The sequence below is a fragment of the Callorhinus ursinus genome, unplaced genomic scaffold, assembly GCF_003265705.2.
Source record: "Callorhinus ursinus isolate GAN/ISIS: 27379988/994484 unplaced genomic scaffold, GSC_fseal_2.0 scaffold1, whole genome shotgun sequence".
Classification (NCBI taxonomy): Eukaryota; Metazoa; Chordata; class Mammalia; order Carnivora; family Otariidae; genus Callorhinus; species Callorhinus ursinus.
In genome coordinates, this window is record NW_027397063.1 from 83,909,363 (window position 1) to 83,928,542 (window position 19,180).

At 41.7% G+C, this 19,180-nt stretch overlaps 1 protein-coding gene and 1 pseudogene across 9 annotated transcripts in view; one reads left to right on the plus strand and one right to left on the minus strand.

Moving 5' to 3' along the window:
• The window catches only part of FNDC3B (fibronectin type III domain containing 3B), a 343,320-nt gene extending 331,431 nt beyond the window's left edge, over nt 1–11,889 (minus strand). For 3 of the 9 annotated variants that reach the window (XM_073897214.1, XM_073897186.1, XM_025878804.2), the window contains exon 1: nt 11,656–11,888. The gene's annotated coding sequence lies outside the window, so the exon portion shown is untranslated. Of the gene's footprint in view, nt 1–7,302; nt 7,472–7,645; nt 7,723–10,750; nt 11,091–11,655 lie in introns of those variants that run through there. The other 6 variants (XM_025878786.2, XM_025878774.2, XM_073897193.1 and 3 more) reach the window with 5 other exon arrangements.
• A 6,500-nt stretch (nt 11,890–18,389) lies between these two features.
• On the plus strand, nt 18,390–18,487 carry LOC112834506 (U6 spliceosomal RNA; annotated as a pseudogene).
• The last annotated feature ends 693 nt before the right edge of the window (nt 18,488–19,180 follow it).

The window sequence follows — 19,180 nt, forward strand, 5'->3', positions numbered from 1 at the left end:
CATGATGATAAAATCATTTTAATTCCAAACCCTTCAGTTCTACCCTAATTCCTAACAGGAGTCCCTCTGGTCTCCTAAGGACTCCTTCCACAACTTCTCTCCAGCCATTGGTCAAGAAGGTCAATTTCCCAAACTTGCCTGATCATATCATTCACCTGAAACACTTTATAGAATAACGACTCCCAGGTGCCACCCCAGACATACTGAGTAAGAGCCCCTTGCACCCTCTGCTCCACTCACACTATAATGCTCCAAGAGATTCTGCTCTTCTCCAGCATACTTTAACTCCACCTTCTGAATAGGGTAAAACTCCTTACCTTCAAATAGCTGAGGTCACTCTCCTCAGGTTTCTATGATGTGCTCTTTGACCCGTTCTCCATGGCTTAGTTCTGTACCACTTTGGCCACTAGTCTAGCAGAATCAACTATCTCAGCTGGGCCCCCAACACCTCAGCAAGGCACATTTTGGTTTATTTCCATCCCTTCATATCACCCTTCTAGAATTTCCCTATAAAAGGATTATTTTAGGGGCACCTGGGTGGCTCAGTTGGTTAAGCGACTGCTTTCGGCTCAGGTCCTGGAGTCCCGGGACTGCACTGGGCTCCCTGCTCAGCAGGGAGTCTGCTTCTCCCTCTGACCCTCTTCCCTCTCGTGCTATCTCTCATTCTCTCTCTAAAATAAATAAATAATCTTTTTTAAAAAAAAAGGATTATTTTAAACTACAACAAATCTCTAAAAAATTACCTTTTTCATAAAATAATTGTTGTAATTCCCAAACTGAGTCCAATGGATATGCAAAATATATATAATCAAGGACCACATTTTTAGGGAATAGAAATAGAAGCTATTTAAAATTTTCAAAATCAATGAGCAACCTAACAGAGAAATGAAAAAGCCCATTTATTCTCTGGGAAACCTTCATTTCTTTATTTTTTTTCTTTTTTCCCTTTTTGTTAAAGTAAACTCTCCACCCAACATGGGGCTTAAATTCACGACCCCAAAATTAAGAGTTGCATGCTCTAGTGGCTGAGCCAGCCAAGCGCCCCTTTCATTTCTTTAAAATAGTAATAAATGCAAAGTCAGACTTGCACTGAAGGTGACTCATGCCTTTGTTTTACTTTAAATATTTATTAGATCCCTACTATGAGAAAAAAAAGCCTCAGGAACACTGTTGGAAACACAAAAATGTCCACAACATGGCCCATGCTTCTAAGAGGTCAACTTCAGTAGAATACTGACAAAGCACCTGAGGAGAGGCACTGCGTGAAGTGTAAATGGCACATTCAACCTGGGAATCCATCCATTCAACCATCCAAGGGACATTTACTATGCACTCACCATGAAAGACCCTAAATCAGTCATCCCTACATTCAAGTGAGGGTAGCAAAGAGACAACTGGACAACACTGAAAAGGACAAGCGTTCTCAAAAGTACAGATAAAGTGCTAGGAGAATTTAAAGAAAATTACAAATGACCTAAAGGAGGCTCTGGAACATAATGAGGATATGCAAAATGGATAGGACATTCTTTTGTTTTGAGTAGGCCAAAACCAATAAAGAGCACTCTGGGGGCACCTGGGTGGCTCAGTTGGTTAATCTACTGCCTTCGGCTCAGGTCATGATCCTGGAGTCCCAGGATCGAGCCCCACATCGGGCTCCCTGCTCAGCAGGGAGTCTGCTTCTCCCTCTGACCTCTTGTGTTCTCTCTTTCTCTCTCTCGCTCTCAAATAAATAAATAAAATCTTTAAAAAAAAAAAAGCACTCTGCAAACGTTGTAATTCTTCATATCGCTACTACATATAAAGAGATCATGGCTCTCAGTGCCTTTTGGTATCAGTTGGTAATGAGAGTGCCTGTGGAGTAATTAGACGACCACAAAAATGGCCTGCTATGGCATGAATACTATTTACATACACAACAAAGAACATACAGCATACCCACTAGAGAGAGAGCAGAGTACACACTCACTACCATCATATACCCTTGCAACTTCATACTGTTTTCCAGGAGTTCAGGAATTAAAGAACTGTTATGGACAAATACTTTTTTTTAATTAATTACATACATATATAATTTTCCCTATAACCTATTCGTATATGAACTTAAATCTTTCCACTTGAATTATGATATTTCTAGTATTCCTAACATGTATTTATATCTGATGTTTAAGTTTTATACTTAATCACTTAATGGGAATCCCGCCATCTTTTTACAAGTGACCTACCCAAACTCAACACCAATATCTCAGAAGCAAAGAACAAAAAACAAACCACCAACATTCAGGGTGCAATAACTACCACAAAATTACTAGCTGCTAGGGACAAGTTCATAATGAATAAAACAGAATACTACATGCTTTCTTTCACTCTATCCCTTCCAATAGGGTTTAGTCTAAGGAACTGAAGAATGTTAGCACCTAAACACTTCCAACAGGAGTACTAACTGAGATGACTAAGAACGTTTCTCCGAGTGGAAATGAAACTTTTTCCTAAAGTACTGAAGATGACCAAATGGAATAGAAAATATGAGAAGTCGAATTGTACATCCCTGGCTTTTAAATGACTCACAGTAAAAGGATAGATTACCTTTACGTGCCTACATAGTCTGTGGATATTAATAAACTACCGGGTTCATCTAAATATTAAAATGTCTTTTTTTTCCCCTCCAGAGATCTACTACTTTTAAACAGTCTCTTAAATTCAAGTCAGTAATAAAATGAGGACACTCTGATTTCTAAAAATGGCCTACGGGAATCTCCCTTTAGAATGCAATAGGAGGAGGAAAGAAAAAACGAAAAAAAAAAAAAAAACCTACATACCAGCAAGGAGGTAGACCAAGGGGGAGCAAATAGAGACAAACTGCTATGGTGTGGAATAAATCTCCTTCAATATTTTTTCTTGTTTTTTATTATGGTAAAATATACATAACAAAACATTTATCATTTTGACCATTTTTAAGCATACAATTCAGTGGCATTAAGTACCTTCACAATGTTGTGCAACCATCACCATGATTCATTTCCAAAACTTCATTATCCCAAACAGTCTCTATATCCATTAAACAGTAACTCCTATGGTGATTAACAATAAAAAAATTTAAAGAAAAAAAAAACAGTAACTCCTAATCCCCTTCCCCCAGCCCTGGTAATCTCTATTCTACTTTGTGACTATGAATTTACCTCTTCTAAGTACCTCATGTAAGTGGAAACACACACAGCATTTGTCCTTTTGCGTCTGCCTTGTTTCATTCAGCATAATGTTTCCAAGGTTCATCCATGTTGTAGCATGTGTAGGAATCCCAATCCTTTTTAATGGCTGAATAATATCCCATTTTAAGTATATACCACACTTTGTTTATCCATTCATCTGTGAATGGACACTTGGGTTGTTTCCACCTTTCCGATATTATAAATACTGCTGCCATAAACACTGGTGTACAAGTATCTGTTGGAGTCACTGCTTTCAGTTATTTGAGGTACATACCTAAGAATGTAGTTGCTAGGTAATTCTGTATTTAATTTTTAGAGAAACCAAAAAACTGTTTTCCAGCAGCTCTACCTTTTACGGTCTCAACAGCAATACAGTAGGGTTCCAAGTCAATGTACTTTTAAGTCTTTTCTGATTCACTAATTCAAAATAATGTTTACCTCTATTACTCTAAATTGGAATTATTTTTCTTAAGAAAAACCACAAAAGAAAACCACAAATAGCAAGATCTAAAGACAGCATCTTCCCCCTAAACAACTTAAACAATGGAAGATACAGTTTAAAAAAAAAAACTTCAAAATAGAAAATGAAGCATAGTATCCTAAAAATGTATTAAGCATCCCACGCATACAACTTACACTGTAAAAACTGGTCAATCTGACCCCTAAAAAGTCATATACTAGAAAACTTCGTTGAGTAATTTCATGTAAATATACGAAAGTATTTTTAAAGAAATTTACTCTTCTCACGGGTCAGTTCATTCAGCTGCCCAAGAAGGTCCTGCTTTAGTAAAAGCAGAGCAGGAGGGTGCGTAATGGGCTTATTTAACTACTACTCACGGGACTTTCCACAAGTTTGCCCAAACAGGAGGCAGGGGAGATGGGCAACTAAAAGTAATAATGATGTTCTTAAACTTTTGACACCTGCTCTCACCGAAATCTGCCATCAAGTGCTTACAGGCGATAAAAGAAATTAACAAGTAGCGAAGCAAATGTCAACAGAAAAACTCCAAAACAAATAAACAAGCATAGCTGGAGTCTATTGGTGGGGGTAGGGTGTGATAGATACTTGCCTGTTGTTGTGATTTACTCTGCATACAAAAATAGAGTTCTAACTTTTGCTAGTAAACTGTTCCTAGCCATAGCATTGAGTAAATCAACAATGTCCAAGGGCTCCTGCCTTCTATGAAACGCCCCCCAGTAGAACTAGCTTCAACCCCTATTGCAGTTTTACACTGCTTTTAAGTAAACTGATTTTTCCAAAGTGCTTAAAAGTAGTTTGTTCTCCTAATTTGGAAAATATATTCCCTCTTATGATCTATTTAAACTGCTGTTACAGGAAAACCTTTTCATATAGAATAGGAAACCAAACTTTATCCTAGACTTGCCTGGATAATTGCAAATTCCTAATTAGTTACATCAATAACAATGGAGTTATTTTTAACAGAAACCCCTCTTTCACCAGTTGTGGAGAAGCTGAGTCCCTTAAGAATAAATTAAATCATACCATTTCCTGGGATTTTAGAGTCTTCAATTACTTCTCAAATTTACCACATTTGCTCAAGTATAAAGACAATTTTCTAGACAGTTATTTCAACAGAAAGCTTTTCATAATTGAAGACCATGAGTTGGTATTATACTTAGTTTAAGCAAACTTTTCTGATTGGTTGCCTTTATAAAAATCTTCATCTTCCAGAGTCAAAACGGGATGTATCAGAAGCCTTCAATTCGAATATAAATTAAGTTTTAAACATAGCCTGTAAGTGCTCCAATTTTAACAGTGCTCAAATTTCAGAAAGGATTAAAGAATTGAAGTTGCCACCATCCTGCCCTAGGAGTTTGGTGGCAGACACGGTTCTCTACACAACATTCCAAAAACATGAGGAAAATACCCCTGTAAGTTAATAAAAAATGCTTTGCATTTGCCCCCAAAAAAGTCAGAATAGAGTAGAATATTCCATTAACGAAGAATCTAATCTAGAACTCAATAAATGCTTTCTGAGGGAATGAACAAGTGAATGAAATAAAATTAAACACCATCTCACTAAAATCTTCTCCCTCTTGTTATTTAAAACTGACAAGCAGTTGTCAAGATATCAAAGAAACAAAACATCAGGAGCCAATGCCTGAAACAATAGTGAGTACCGCCAAGGGCATTGAAAATTACAATCCAGGAGTTACCATAATGCTAAACTTGCATATCTCAACTAGGGGCAAGAAAGAGAAAGATTCAAAGATGGATCCACTTTCAAAATGAGAAATACCCCCACTTGCAGATGGCTAACCACTGGATCTATCTACCTTACCTGATTTACATTTGGTGGCTTAAAAAACTTCCTGTTCCTCAATCCTCTTGCCCAACCCCCCCATATTTTTGGTCCCCAAGGACTGATCCTAAACAGTCCAACTGCACCATAAACAACTCCCCTCCAGATAAGCTCATGACTCGGGACTAGCCTCTCCTAAGCGCCCAACTACCATCAGGTCGTCCTCCCAGTGAGCCTGTGCTTGACTTCTACAAAGACCTGCCTGTCTGTCTGATCACAAGGATTCAAGTATTTTCCACCTCGTTGAAGCACATAACACCATACCATACTTTATATTTTTTAATGATTTATTTATTTTAGAGAGAGAGAGAAAGCACGCGAGAGTGGGGGAAGGGACGGAGGGAGAGGGAAAGAAAAACTTCAGCGGACTCCTCGCTGAGCACAGAGCCCCATGTGTGGGGCTCCATCTCAAGACTTTTGAGATCTTGACTTGAGCTGAAACCAAGAGTCAGATGCTTAACCGACTGCGCCACCCAGGGGCCCCACCATACTTTATATTTTAAGGCAAAAAAGTATATATAGACACACCTATGAATATTTTCCTATATTCAAAGGCGTTCTAAGTAAACTAAAGAATAAAGCTTCTCCTCAAGCACTTAAGTGTATTCCCAACAGCCATACGATGAGAATTAAGGTTTGCTTGAAAATCTTACCACAAAAAAACTCTCATTTAATGGACACATAAACTCTTGTTAATGTGAAGAAATGGCAATTAATGATTTCTAAAATGGAAACATAGGTAAGCTGCAAAGCTACCTCTACCTGAAAACATCCTTTTCCCCCCATTCTCGGCTGTAATTACTGAAAGCTCAAATAATAGGCTTACTAAGGTAATATACAATGACTAAAGCCTTCTGCCTCTATCATTCAGTATTGAGTTCCTCTAGAAGACTGCCCTTTTCTCCCCTCATCTCAAGAAAAACCGCAAATCAAGCAGACTTGTCGTGTCCACGTCAGCAATGCTAGCCAGCTATAAGCCGCATCAAAGGAAAAATTTCCCCAAAACATGGAACTGGGACGACCTATGTACAATTTTTGAGAGGTCACAAATCATCTATTCTATCAGAAGAGAAAATGAACACCGCAATCTAGAGCTTTAAGCTTTATTTACTCATCAAAAAGGGGAAAATAAATTATCTTTCAAACTGTCCACATGCAATTTGGAGGTCCCTAAAAATGTGCTAAGTAATGTAACAGAACAGCTATTTTAAACTTTGGAATATAAGAGACAATGGAGTTTGCATAAGGCTTTACCAAACACTTTCCCAATACACTGACTCATTAATCCCTTGGACAACCATTTGAAAAAAAAAAAAAAAGGTATGGATGAGATGTTTTCTCTTTATAATAAAATCAGGATACCCAAACTGAGAGAGGTTCAGAAGTTGATTAAAAAAAAAATACACAGTTAAAAAGTAAAGTCCTTGGCAGAGTAGATATCCTGATTTCAAACTGATGATGCTCAGAGGCAGCCCTCACCAGACATTTAAGATTTCTAATCTTTGCCCATTATTTGCCCATCTTTCAACATCTTTTGTCTTTTAAAAGATTTTAGTAAGTCTCTTATTTGTATTAAACGCCTTGACATTCGACAAATGGAACCATGTATCATGAGTTAAATGATGTTTCCTATGTTGGTCACACTCACGAGAGAACACTATAATCCTATTTATAACCTGGTTCCTTGAAAATAACCATGCTCCCAAGGGTCAGGAATGGGTATGAAAAGGGTGTTTCAGCTATCTCAACAGTGTCATTAACTAATGACTCACCTGTAATTGAATTTAAAAGTTTGAAAGAGCTGGAGGCCATGCAATTCACATTAACACTAAAATAATACAGATCAATTTAAAGCTGATTTACAACTGTAGGTCTTTCAGGATCAAATAATGCTCTAGCACCAGGATCATGAACTGCAATTAGTCCTGGGAAGTACAATAACTGTGAAAGATACAACAGAATCAGATGTATTTATACTGAACCTGGAAGTTACTTCTTTAAAAATCCTAATAATAAGATTACCTTATCATTTGTCTTTTCCTGAAAGTAGTATGCCCCCCCCCAAAAGTATTCAGTTACTGGACATTTATAGATAGAATCCAGATAAATGCTTACTTTAACAGGAGCTGGAATTCTCACTATTTCATACAAAAATCAAGAAAGTTGTTGAAATTCCTTCTATCAGATGAATTCTAAAACACAACAAAGATAAACTGGACTCACTAATCAGAAAACTACTTGACCATCTGCCACCAAGAGCATTCCTGGCTGTTTGTTTCCTCAAAAATATATTCTTCCCAATTCATAGATGAAATATAGTGTTTTATATTTGAATTTATTCTTTGGTAGTAAAGCAATGATTTTAATTCTTCAGATTAATTCTGCAACTACATAAGGAAAAGTGAATGATGGTTTCACCTTTTTATTTACCTGACACGAAGTCGTATGAAAAGAATCACCCAGTGACTAGGTAAACACGGTTATTAGCAGGTCATTTTTTTTTAACCCCCCCATCTGTGATTTTTCATATTGCCTCCTATTTACACTCCTTTATTACACCAAAATAACCAACACGCTCTGCCTTTTCAGCAGTTCCTATAAACGATTATTTCAACCAAACAAGAAAATGTCATTTACATTTTTGTCCATCAGTTAAACTATGTTACTATAGCATTTTAAAAAAATGTGTTTATTTTATCCACTCAAGGTATAGAAGCAAAACTGAGCTATAGCTAACTCAGCATTTAATTCCATTGGAAGGCTGAATCTAAGCATCTTCTGGTGAAGAAAGAACACTGAACTAGATCTAAAAAGCAATACGATCCAGTTAAAAGTGAACATATTTGGGAGTCAGAAAGTTCTACATTGTGATTTCCAATATGGTAACCACTAGCCACAGTAGCAGTTTAAAATAATTAAAAGTTGGGGTGCCTGGGTGGCTCAGTCGTTAAGCGACTGCCTTCGGCTCAGGTCATGATCCCAGGGTCCTGGGATCGAGCCCCACATCGGGCTCCCTGCTCCGCGGGAAGCCTGCTTCTCCCTCTCCCACTCCCCCTGCTTGTGTTCCCTCTCTCAGTGTGTCTCACTCTCTGTCAAATAAATAAATAAAATCTTTAAAAATAAATAAATAACAAAATAAAAGTAAATACAATTTTTTTAAAAGGTAAATAAAATGTAAAATGGAGTTCCTCAGTTGCACTAGCCACATTTCAAAGGCACAACAAACAGCTAACGTGCCTTGTGGCTACCGTATTGGACAGCAGAGCTACAGAGCCATTTCCACCATCAAAGAAAAAACCCTGTTCGTAGCAAAGTGATCTTACACAAGTTAGTTTAGTACCTGTGAACCTCAACATCCTTGTCTGTAAAATGTCTATAACATCACGTAAATTTAAAGACTGTTATTACAATTTTAATGAGATAATATATAAAAACGCACAGTATATAGGGCTTAGTACACATTAGATATTCAAGAAAGAGTAGTTATTAATACAATCCTACATTAGACTTTAGCCAATGATGGCAACACTGGACAAGTCACTTTCCCCCAAGCCTCCTTCTCCTAAACTGAAAAGTTTAAGAAATTCTTCTAGCTAACGTCTAAGGATACTATCAAATCCTACCATGTTAAATGAAGTGTTAAGCAAAAGGGGCACAATCTCTTACTGAATAAATTACTACCCTAGGCTCCTATAGCCTCCTAGCCAATCCCAAGCATTCTTCCAAAAACCCCACAATACTGGCTCTCCAACAGTCCACAGTCTGATGCCGGCTATTTATAAAGTCTGTCTTAAAAGGTTACGGGAATATCCTTCTGAAATTGTATATACTGTAATTAGAAACTACAACCCCTATTCCATGATGGTATCTTGCACTTTTCACATCTCTTTTAAATGAACACTATCTTTACAGGTAAGTTTTTCTTTCTTAGTATTTAAACCAGAACACTTTAAAAGCACATACGAGTTTAAAGAGAACTTTTTAATGATTTTTTTTAACCAGCTATGCCTCATTCTTACCCAGTTTGTGGGTGACCCTCGAGTGTCTGAACAAAGTGAGTACTACACCTTCAAGGGTGAGATCCCCTTGCAGGGCCTTCAGAAACATGCCCAAAGACTACTCTGGTTAACAGCTGCTCCCTGGGAACCAGGAAATTGACTGAACGCTAGGTCTACAAAGCCTGCCTCCAATGAGGGGGAACCAAGGGCCCCCACACAAGGCACAAAACCAGGGCCACTGGCTGCCTTGGGGTATAGGCCTCTTCCCTGGCCTGTTCAGGACCCCAGGGTCATAGCTTTAATTTGAAGAGTAGAAGAGCAACTCAGACAGTAGAGATCAGAACAGAGCAGTGCATTTTTGCCCAAGGCCTGCAGCCTCCAAAAAAAAAAAGTGTTATTCCAGAGCAGATTCCTTTTCTTCCGGGTCTGTCTGCTCCCTCTGACTCTTTGCCCACAACCGAGGTGCCTCCCCTTTCCCAATGCCCCACCTCTCTCCACTTTTCAAAAAAAAGGGGGGGTCTTATTCCTCTCCCTTAGTTTTCCCTAGCAGGGCCTGGAAACTGAAGGAAATTCAAATTAAATTAGCCGCACTTTAAAAAATAAACGGACAAGCAAATCAAAGGGTGCCCACCCAACAAAAGATCTCTCCCGTTCCAAAATATGATTAAGCTTGGGTGTGAGAAGGGGAGGGAGACTAGAAACCGACAGGGATGGAGAGATAAACGTGTGGATTTGGGGCCTCAGCGTCGGCCAAATTCCAATTTTTTTTTCAAGGAAATGCTAGGCTGAAGAGAAAATAAAGAGTTGTAACTTTTAAGGAAGTCAGCAAACGGCAATGTCTGGATAATATGTCACTGCTTCCCTTCGTCTGGAAATGGCAGGGTGGGAGCTGGGATTCGAAAAGCTCCAACTCCAATCGCGCACTCCTGGAAGCCTCCCCGCCAACCGCGCCGCCAGGCGGCCCAGCCCCGTCTCCCGGGACACCCGGCCCTGGTGCTTGGGCTCCCACGGGGCGCCCGGACCCGGACCTTTGGGAAAGTTCGCGGGCAGAGCCCGAGGCCCCACTTTCCTGCCAGGGTGACAGGCCCTTCCCACGCCGGCCGGCCCCCGCCCCGCCGCGGGCACCAGACGGTACGCGCGGCCCCTCCCGGCCGCCTCCGGGAGCGGATTCCGCCGCCCGCCCCACCCCCGGCCCGGGCGCCCCTCGGGGTGACCAACTGACCGGAGCTACGCTGGCCCACACACCCGGTCGCCCGCTCCTTCCCGCCGCGCCCCGCTCCCCCGCCCGATCTTCCAGCCGCTGGGCTCGCCGAGTCCAGCCGGGGCCGCCGGTTACCGCCCCCAGCCCGGGGGGGAGCCCGGGGGGCAGGACGGAGAGGGAGGACGTGGCGCGCACGGAGGTGGCCAGCGGCAAGGCGGGGAGTGTCCTGGAGAGGCCCGGCCGGGGGCAGGGGCCGGCACGGCTCCCGGGGCTGCGGGCCCGGACCCTCCCCGCGAGCATCCCGGGGTCCGAGGTCCCGGCCCGCCCCCGCCCGGCGCGGAGAGGCGGCCCCAACTTCCAGCCCCACTTCGCACGCCCGCCCTCCTCCCTCCACCATATGGAAATCTACAGCCTCCGAAAGTGACACGTCGAAGATTCCTCGGCCTCTCCCCCCGCCCTCCCCCTCCCGGGCAGCGTTCCTGCCGCGGAGATTCCGGGAGGGGGAGCGGATTCCTCGGACAGAATCTGCTGGGAAGGATGGGGAGGACGAGGGGGGGGAGGGAGAGCCCGGGAGCCACTGCCCAGATTTTTTTTCATCAAGAAGAATCTACCCGCTTCTTTCCCTCCTCCAAGCCCAGGCAAGCTGGGGGGACGGGCGGGGGACCTGAGCCTACCAAGACGCGGCCCCAGAGTGGAGGCCAGCCCCCTCCCGGGCCCCGTGTTCCCGAGGTGCCCAGGCGAGCGCGGGGAGCCCCACGAGTCTGGCGCCAAGTTTTCCCGGGAAGCCCGGCGCGCCAGGAGCGCTCCGGGACAGGATCGCACTCCGGCGGACTCGGCGTCCGGCCGGGGCTTTCCAGCGCGCGGGACCCGGCGGCCGCGGCGCGGGGTCCCGGTCCCCTCCAGTCTCCCGATCCTGCACGCCTTACCTTCCCTCGGGCTGAAACGCGGGGCTCCGGACGCGCCACACACCGGGGTGCCCACGCCTTCCCAGCCGGCAGCCCCGACGATCCCCTCTGCCCCCTTCGCTGCTCCCGCCGCCGCCGCCGCCGCCGCCGCTCTCCTCCTCCTCCGGCCGCCGCCGCCGCTCAAATAACTACCAGGAGGGTTTGATGGGGGATTCCGCCATGTCAATGATGTCGGGACCACATGGGGATTTGGGGCCCGCCCACTGCCGTAAACTGCAGAGTAAAACCGCCGCCAAAAAAAATCTCAGCTTCGCAGGGCTGTGGGAGCCTCCTTTGCTCCCAGGCCTGCACAGCTGAGGAGAAACTCTTTTTGATTCAGCCAGACTAAAGAAGTCTGAGGCCTAGGGGAACTAGCAGGTCCTAAAAAACGAGGGCTGTGCGTTCTGCAAAAGATCGCCAAACACCAATATAAATGCAGTGTTTGCTGAGTAATAATCAGAGCTAAGACTATGACGTTTTTTCATTTACACAGCTTTTTTAAATCCCCGCAACCTTGTGAGCTATTTTGTCACTCGCTTGTCTATTTCCCACAGCACTTATTCATACAACTAACATAGCGTGAACAGATTTTCATGACACCAAAGTCAAAATGTCTATTTCCCCCTTTCGGTACCCAATGTGCACTCACAGGGGCAGAAACTGATCCGTACTCATATCTGTATTTCTGTACTGTCAAACGTAGCATCGTGCATAATATGACTCATTAGATAACTGTTAGGCTTATATTGATTAAACGTAATGCATTCCTGTTGTAGGGGCTCGAAATGGTTAACCAGCTGCCTCCCATCCCACCCCTCCAATTATCCCGGAGGCAAGAAGGCAGAAGTTCTCCCACAGAGGCCCCTTCTCTCCTTAGCTCCCCAGGTATCCTAAATAATTATATTCAGCATCATATCGGTCACAAAGCAGTACTCAGTAGTGACCAGAGGCAATGCATTACTTTCATTGACCTAAAAAGAACAATCATCTATCAGATAAAGTGATTGTACATAGTACTGTATTAAAGCCAGAAAAACATACAAGAATACTGAGATGAAAAATGTTCAAGAGCTATTATAGCACTCAGATCTTAGCTCAGACATGTAGGGAGATGGAACTAGGGTCAGAATTGCCTGTTGAAGAAGGGAGGGGGTGCATGGCGAGGAGAAGGAGAAGAAAGAAAGATGTGTCCAAATTTCAAGTTAATAATGAGTTTTCTTGAACCTGGCAGAGAACTGAAATTTCAGGGCAAGCAACTAACCTGAGTCTTCTCAGTTTCTCTTGCCTACGTTTGCCTCCTTTGCCAAGCCTGTCCTTCCACACTTGAATCTAACCTTCTGCCCTCTGAAGTTTGCCAATTTATCTACTCATTTGGATTCATCCACATACTTTCAATTAAGTTATTCAACAAACATATGTAAGGGGTACTTTATTGAAAGCACAATGCTAGGTGGATGCCGGGGATACAAAAATGAACAAGACCCAATCAAGTGGAGGACGTGAACGGTACCTTCAGAGCAATGTGAGAAGAGCTGAGAAGAATGATGAGCTTCTGGGGAAAAGAGCTATGAGACTGTGGGGAGGGAGGGAGTGATTTTAGCTGGAGCTCAAAGACGAGGAAATTATCTTAGGATAGAGAAAAGGGAGACATAAGGCTCCAGACAGAGTGGAAGCATGTACCCAAGGACAGAGATGTGCTTCGAAGTCATGAGAGTTCAGCTGGGCTGGAGGGCATGGCTCTAAGGGAAGCTGGAGAAGCTGAGGTGGGAGCTGGGGAGCCACTGCTTTTCCTTTTTTCCCCCTCCCCAGGCAGGACTGTCATCCAGGATTGGAACCATGTTTTAGAAAGATGGCTTCTCCCTTGTGGAAAGATTTGGTGAAAGAAGCCAGTTAGGATGGAGGGCCCTATTTGCCTGCATTCACTACTATCCCACACAGCTCCAAAATCAAATTTAAATTCCAAAAAGAAAGGAGCTATTTCTCAATATTCCCTCCCCCCTTTTCTTTGGTCCTAAATCATCAAGTGCTTGAATCTTAATTTCTCTTTGCACACCCCTGTTTCCCCTCCAGATCTCCGTTATTTCTGCCTACTTCGTCCACTAGACTGGTTTTGTGCTAGTGAAGAAGAATCAACGTATAAAAAAATGCCTTAAAATTTTACATGTATGTTCAGATATATGATCTCAGGGTTTCATTCATCTTCTTATCCTAACACCTTACACCAGTTTTGGCACAGCACAGAAAGCACAATAAATGTTTGCAAAATGAGAGGAAGCATGGTGTAGCGTAAAGAGCATGGAAATTATCATCAGACAAAAGCCAGTGATGTTGGGCAAGTTATTAAAGTTCCCCGAGTCCTCTGTTAAGTAAACATTTAAATAAACATTTATTTGTTAAATGGTGATATTGCCTTCTGTTCAGGTCCTGAGAATTAAAAGCCTCAAACACCTGATACTCAGGTGTAAATAAATAGTGGTTCCCTTTGAATGAATGAATGAATGAAGATGTCTTTCCTGGAGGGATTGGAGAGAACAGAAATTGGAAACTTCAAGGAAAAAGATGGGACCTTTGAGAGGGCTCTCAACTACACATTGAAGGATTTAAATTTTAATACAATGAGGTTATAGAGGCATGGTGTGATTGAAGTAGGTTTCAAAGCTGACTATTGTGGAAGCAGGGTGTAGAACAAGCCCTCTCATTAGAAAGACATGCCCTGAACCCAGCCTGGGTGGGAGATGATAGACGTAAGCCAGGGTGATGGTCTGCAAACGGGCAGGAGGGCCTCCTCCATATGAGGCAATAAGTCTCACCATATGGTCTTAACAACCCAAATCACCTGCCACCCGAGGTCCTAAACTGTGGAACCATACTCATAACTTTACTCCAAAAGCAGTTTAGGATTTGCTCAAATACAAAAATTAACATCAAACGAAGATGCCTGGAAGTTAAGGCATGTAACAAAATATAGGCTTGTAAGCCTTTCCCATTGTCCATGCAATCAGTGTAGGCTGAGTGTATTAAAAAAAAAAAAAAAAGGATTCAAAGTGATACTTCCTGATTTCAAATACCTTATAACAAAAGAAATGCAACTTTAACATATCGGAAAGCATGAGTTTTAAAACTAGCACTAAAAAAAAAATCTCAAACCATTAAACCTCTGAATACTTCTCTAAGTCTAAAATGTTCAAATTTGAAATTCTCAGAGATCACTACAGCCAGTAATACATAGTATCTAGAAGACCTAGCCAGGTTCTCAGTCTCAATATGCTTCCTTCCTTTCTTTGCCCATAACTAGGGTTGCTAGATTCTCGCAGGCAGGCTCAGTCTTGCCTCTAATCTTGAAACCCAATCTTGACCTTAGATAGAGGGCATTAACTCTTTGCATTTACTTCTTGTTCTGATGTCCTGAGCCAGATCTGATACCAGCTTCAATATGAACATTGACAAAAAGCCAATTAATCCTGTTTTGAAGAGGATTCAGAATTTACTAGAGTACTAACTAGAGGAAAGGACAGCCAGCTCAGTCAACAACACAATCTAAGAGCAACGCTGCAACTGCAGTCAAACCCACTTCTCCAGAACAATGCAACCAGTCAGGGTAGTAGCTTCACCTTCTTCACTATTGTTCAAGGTAAGACAAGGGCAAATTGTAGTTCGATATATATAATTATATATATATATATAATTTTTCTAAGTCATTTCAAACAAGAATATCTGTCCCACAGTTATCAGAAATTATCCAGGTAGAAGCTGTATGACAGCTAGGGCTCAGAAAATCACAGGGTTGGTAGGGAGCAAAAGGTTTTCAGCCTGCTCGTCCTCCCAAAGCACAATCTTTGTTCCCATGTCCACAACGGCTAAGCACCCAGCCCAGCCCGAACACCACCAGGAAGAGGGAAATGTTTCTTGCCGAGACAGCCTTTTATCAGCAACTCCAGATCTGTACCAAGTCTTCAGACACCTGCCTCCTTGCAACTTTCCCCCAATGGTCCTGTTTCTGCCCTCTGGAGGCAGACAAAATAATAACAGTGGCCTTCTATATGACTTCCCTTCCAATGAACCGACCATCCTGGTCACATGCTCCCTGAAGACTCTCTTTTCCCTGATGAACATCTTGGATATGCTGAATCCTTATCTCGTCACGTGGCTTCCAGATCTCTCTCCGTCCTTGTCTTCTGCCATGTCTGGGGGCCTACTTGTTCAACATCTCTGAAAGGTGGGTATCCATATGCTGTTCATGCTTCAGGCAGCATCGGAACACAACCCCAGAGTGGTACCCTTTACAGCTCCACTTTGGACAAAATACTGTGTCATTACAAGGTCATATGGTACTGATTTCCTTAGCTGTCTCCTCATCCTACTAAATCATGTTTCCTCTTCCATGAAAAGTGGTCAAGCTGGGTGTATTAGGAATGCAATTGATTTCATCTTACTTGATTTTAATTAATGTTAATTAGTTGACTATTTAATTCCATTAAATTTTATTTGTAGGTATTTTTTCTCACATTCCAGCCTACCAGGAACTTCCTGGACATTAAGTCTGTCACCAAACGACCTTTGCCAGCTTTGTGACATTGATAAGTATGACGAGCATGCTTTCCATGTTGCCATCCAAGTCACCAATAAAAACGCAAAACAAAACAAGGCCAAGGACTACCACTAGTAATTTCTTCCCAAATGGAGGCAAATTTGAAGCAATGTTTTTTAAAAAGCTATGAATCTGTCAATCCCCCTGACCTACCTGAACCACAGCACCACAGAGGAGCAGGTTGGTCTGCTTTTCTTCATACTCATTGTTAGCACTCTTGCCCACTCTCACACCTGATTTACTCCTACTTTCTCTTCCTAAGAGATCGAGAGCTCTGTATGATACCTGAGTCTCTTTATAACGACTATGCTAAATATTGTCTTCCCCAAACAAATTCAAAATTTACCCTGAATAGAAACGCATGTAGAGACAGATACAGATATAGATCAATATAATATGTCTTTCACAGAGAAAGGAGGTAAAAAAAAAAAAAATGTCTTTAGCTTAGCTACATGCTTAAAATACAAACCGTTTTGATCAAGGAAAGATTCTGAAATTTGACTGGAAAGCAATGAGTTGAAAACAGAGTAAACTTACTACAAAGGCAACTGTGCCCATTCTGTTTTTGAAGGACATGATATTATATTTGAAATCATTTCTAGTTTTTTATGTAGTTACCGCAATATTTCTTTTAGTTCTTGGAAACATACCCTTTGGTATATCACGTGTAATCTCTGTGTCTCAGACCTCACCAGCGAGATTACGTGTAATCTCTGTGTCTCAGACCTCACACATCACATATGATCACATCAACATTAATAAACACCCTTTCTCGGATTCTGGCAGCCACCATTATTGTAAGGTATCTCAATCCCCTTATGCTCTTCCAGTTTTTTTTTTTTTTTTAAGATTTTATTTATTTATTTGACACAGAGAGACACAGCGAGAGAGGGAACACAAGCAGGGGAAGGGGGAGAGGGAGAAGCAGGCTTCTCGCTAAGCGGGGAAACCAATGCGGGGCTCGATCCCAGGACCCTGAGCCGAAGGCAGATGCTTAACAACTGAGCCACCGAGGCGCCCCTCTTCCAGTTCTTTCTAGAAGTTTCCTGTGAATTTATGAGCAAGTTCTTCAGCTGGCTTCAGTAACTTGTTCACCCAACCAGGGCAGCTCATATTGTACCTGCCTCTGTGCTGAGCCTCCTGCTGTTGGTAGAATTTGGACAGTCCACCCCAGTTACCCCATAAGGACAGCACCACAGACTCACTTCCTCTCCCTGGACAAACTCTGTTTTACTGGTCACCAAACCTCTGTTTCTTGGCTCCCAATACCTTATGGTCTATAAATCACAATCTCTTGTTTCCATGAATTTGGCTTTTTTAGATTCCACATACAAATGATATCACACAGTATTTGTCTTTCTCTGTCTGACTTATTTCACTTAACATAATGCCTTCAAGGTCCATCCATGTTGTCTCAAACAGCAAGATTTCCTTCTTTCTGATGGTTGCATAATATTCCATTATCTTGATAAAGAAATAGGCTTCCTTTATTTGACAATGAGAATGAGGTAATTTATTGAGGTTCCTTTTTTCCTTTGTTGCTAAGAAAGTCAAGATAAATTTTGTTCTCTCTCTGTCAAATAAATAAATAAAATCTTTAAAAAAAAGATAAATTTTGTTCTCAATTACAGCAATTATCCTTAGCCTGGAATTTCTGGTAAGACCATTCTTCCTCCCGTTTTATTACATACCTCATATTCATTTAATCCTTATTTTGATGAACCTATCTTATGTCTGTTTTATTATATGCTGTTCTATCCTTATGGGAGGTAGGTATATTATTTAGAACTCTTTGGCTTCAAGTGACAGGAAACCAATTCAAACTACATTGAAAGAAAAAAAATATTAGGTTTAGAATGAAACAGCTTATTCTAAACCCAGTTTAAAATACCTTTTTTTTTTAAGAATTTATTTATTCATTTGAGACAGAGAGATACAGAGAGAGAAAGAGAGAGGAGCAGCAGCAATGGGGAGAGGCAGGAGGGAGAGGGAGAAGCAGACTCCCTGCTGAGCAGGGAGAGCCGGACATGGGGCTCGATCCCAGGATCTGGAGATCATGACATGAGCCAAAGGCAGACGCTTAACCATCTGAGCCACCCAGGTGCCCCCAGTTTAAAATACCTTAACCAGGCTAGCAGCACAGATACTAAAATGGGAACGATACCGAGATTAGCATGGCCCTTGCACAAGGATGACAGACAAATTCGTGAAGCATTCCATAATAAATAAATAAATAAATAAATAAATAAATAAATAAATAAAAATTTTAAAAATTCCTGAACCAAAATAGTACTATACAAATGAAACTAACTGTAATCATTTTTAATTCCATAGCTTATAATGATGGATCAACAAATACATTGTTTATGCTTATTAGGATATGCTAACATTCTTTCACTTACTTTTCATAGATTAACAAGATTTTCTGTCCAGCTTTGCGATAATTATTCCAAAGAAGATTGAATAAGTTTAAACAGCCTCTCCTTAAAGAATTTGTAACCTAAGTGACAGCAAAAGATTGAGAGAGAAAAAAAGAGATTTATTTTAAGAAATTAGCTCCTGTGAGTATGAGAGCAGCAGATAAGAGACCCAGGAAGGAGTTGATGTTGCAGCTTGACTCTGAAAGCAATGTGAAGACTCCTCCTTTGGATATGTCAGCCATTTTTCCTTTAAGGCCTTCAACTGATTGGATGTGGCCCATCCATATTATAAAGAATAATCTGTTTTACTCAAAGTCTACTGATTTAAATGTTAAATCATCTGAAAAATACCTTCACAATGACATCTTGACTGGTGTTTGACCAAATGTCTGGGTACTGAGGCACAGCTAAGTTGGAAAATGTTCATAGAAGCATTCCTCATAATAACAAAAATGTGGAAAGAATTCAGATGTCAGTCAACTGATGAAGTGATAAATAA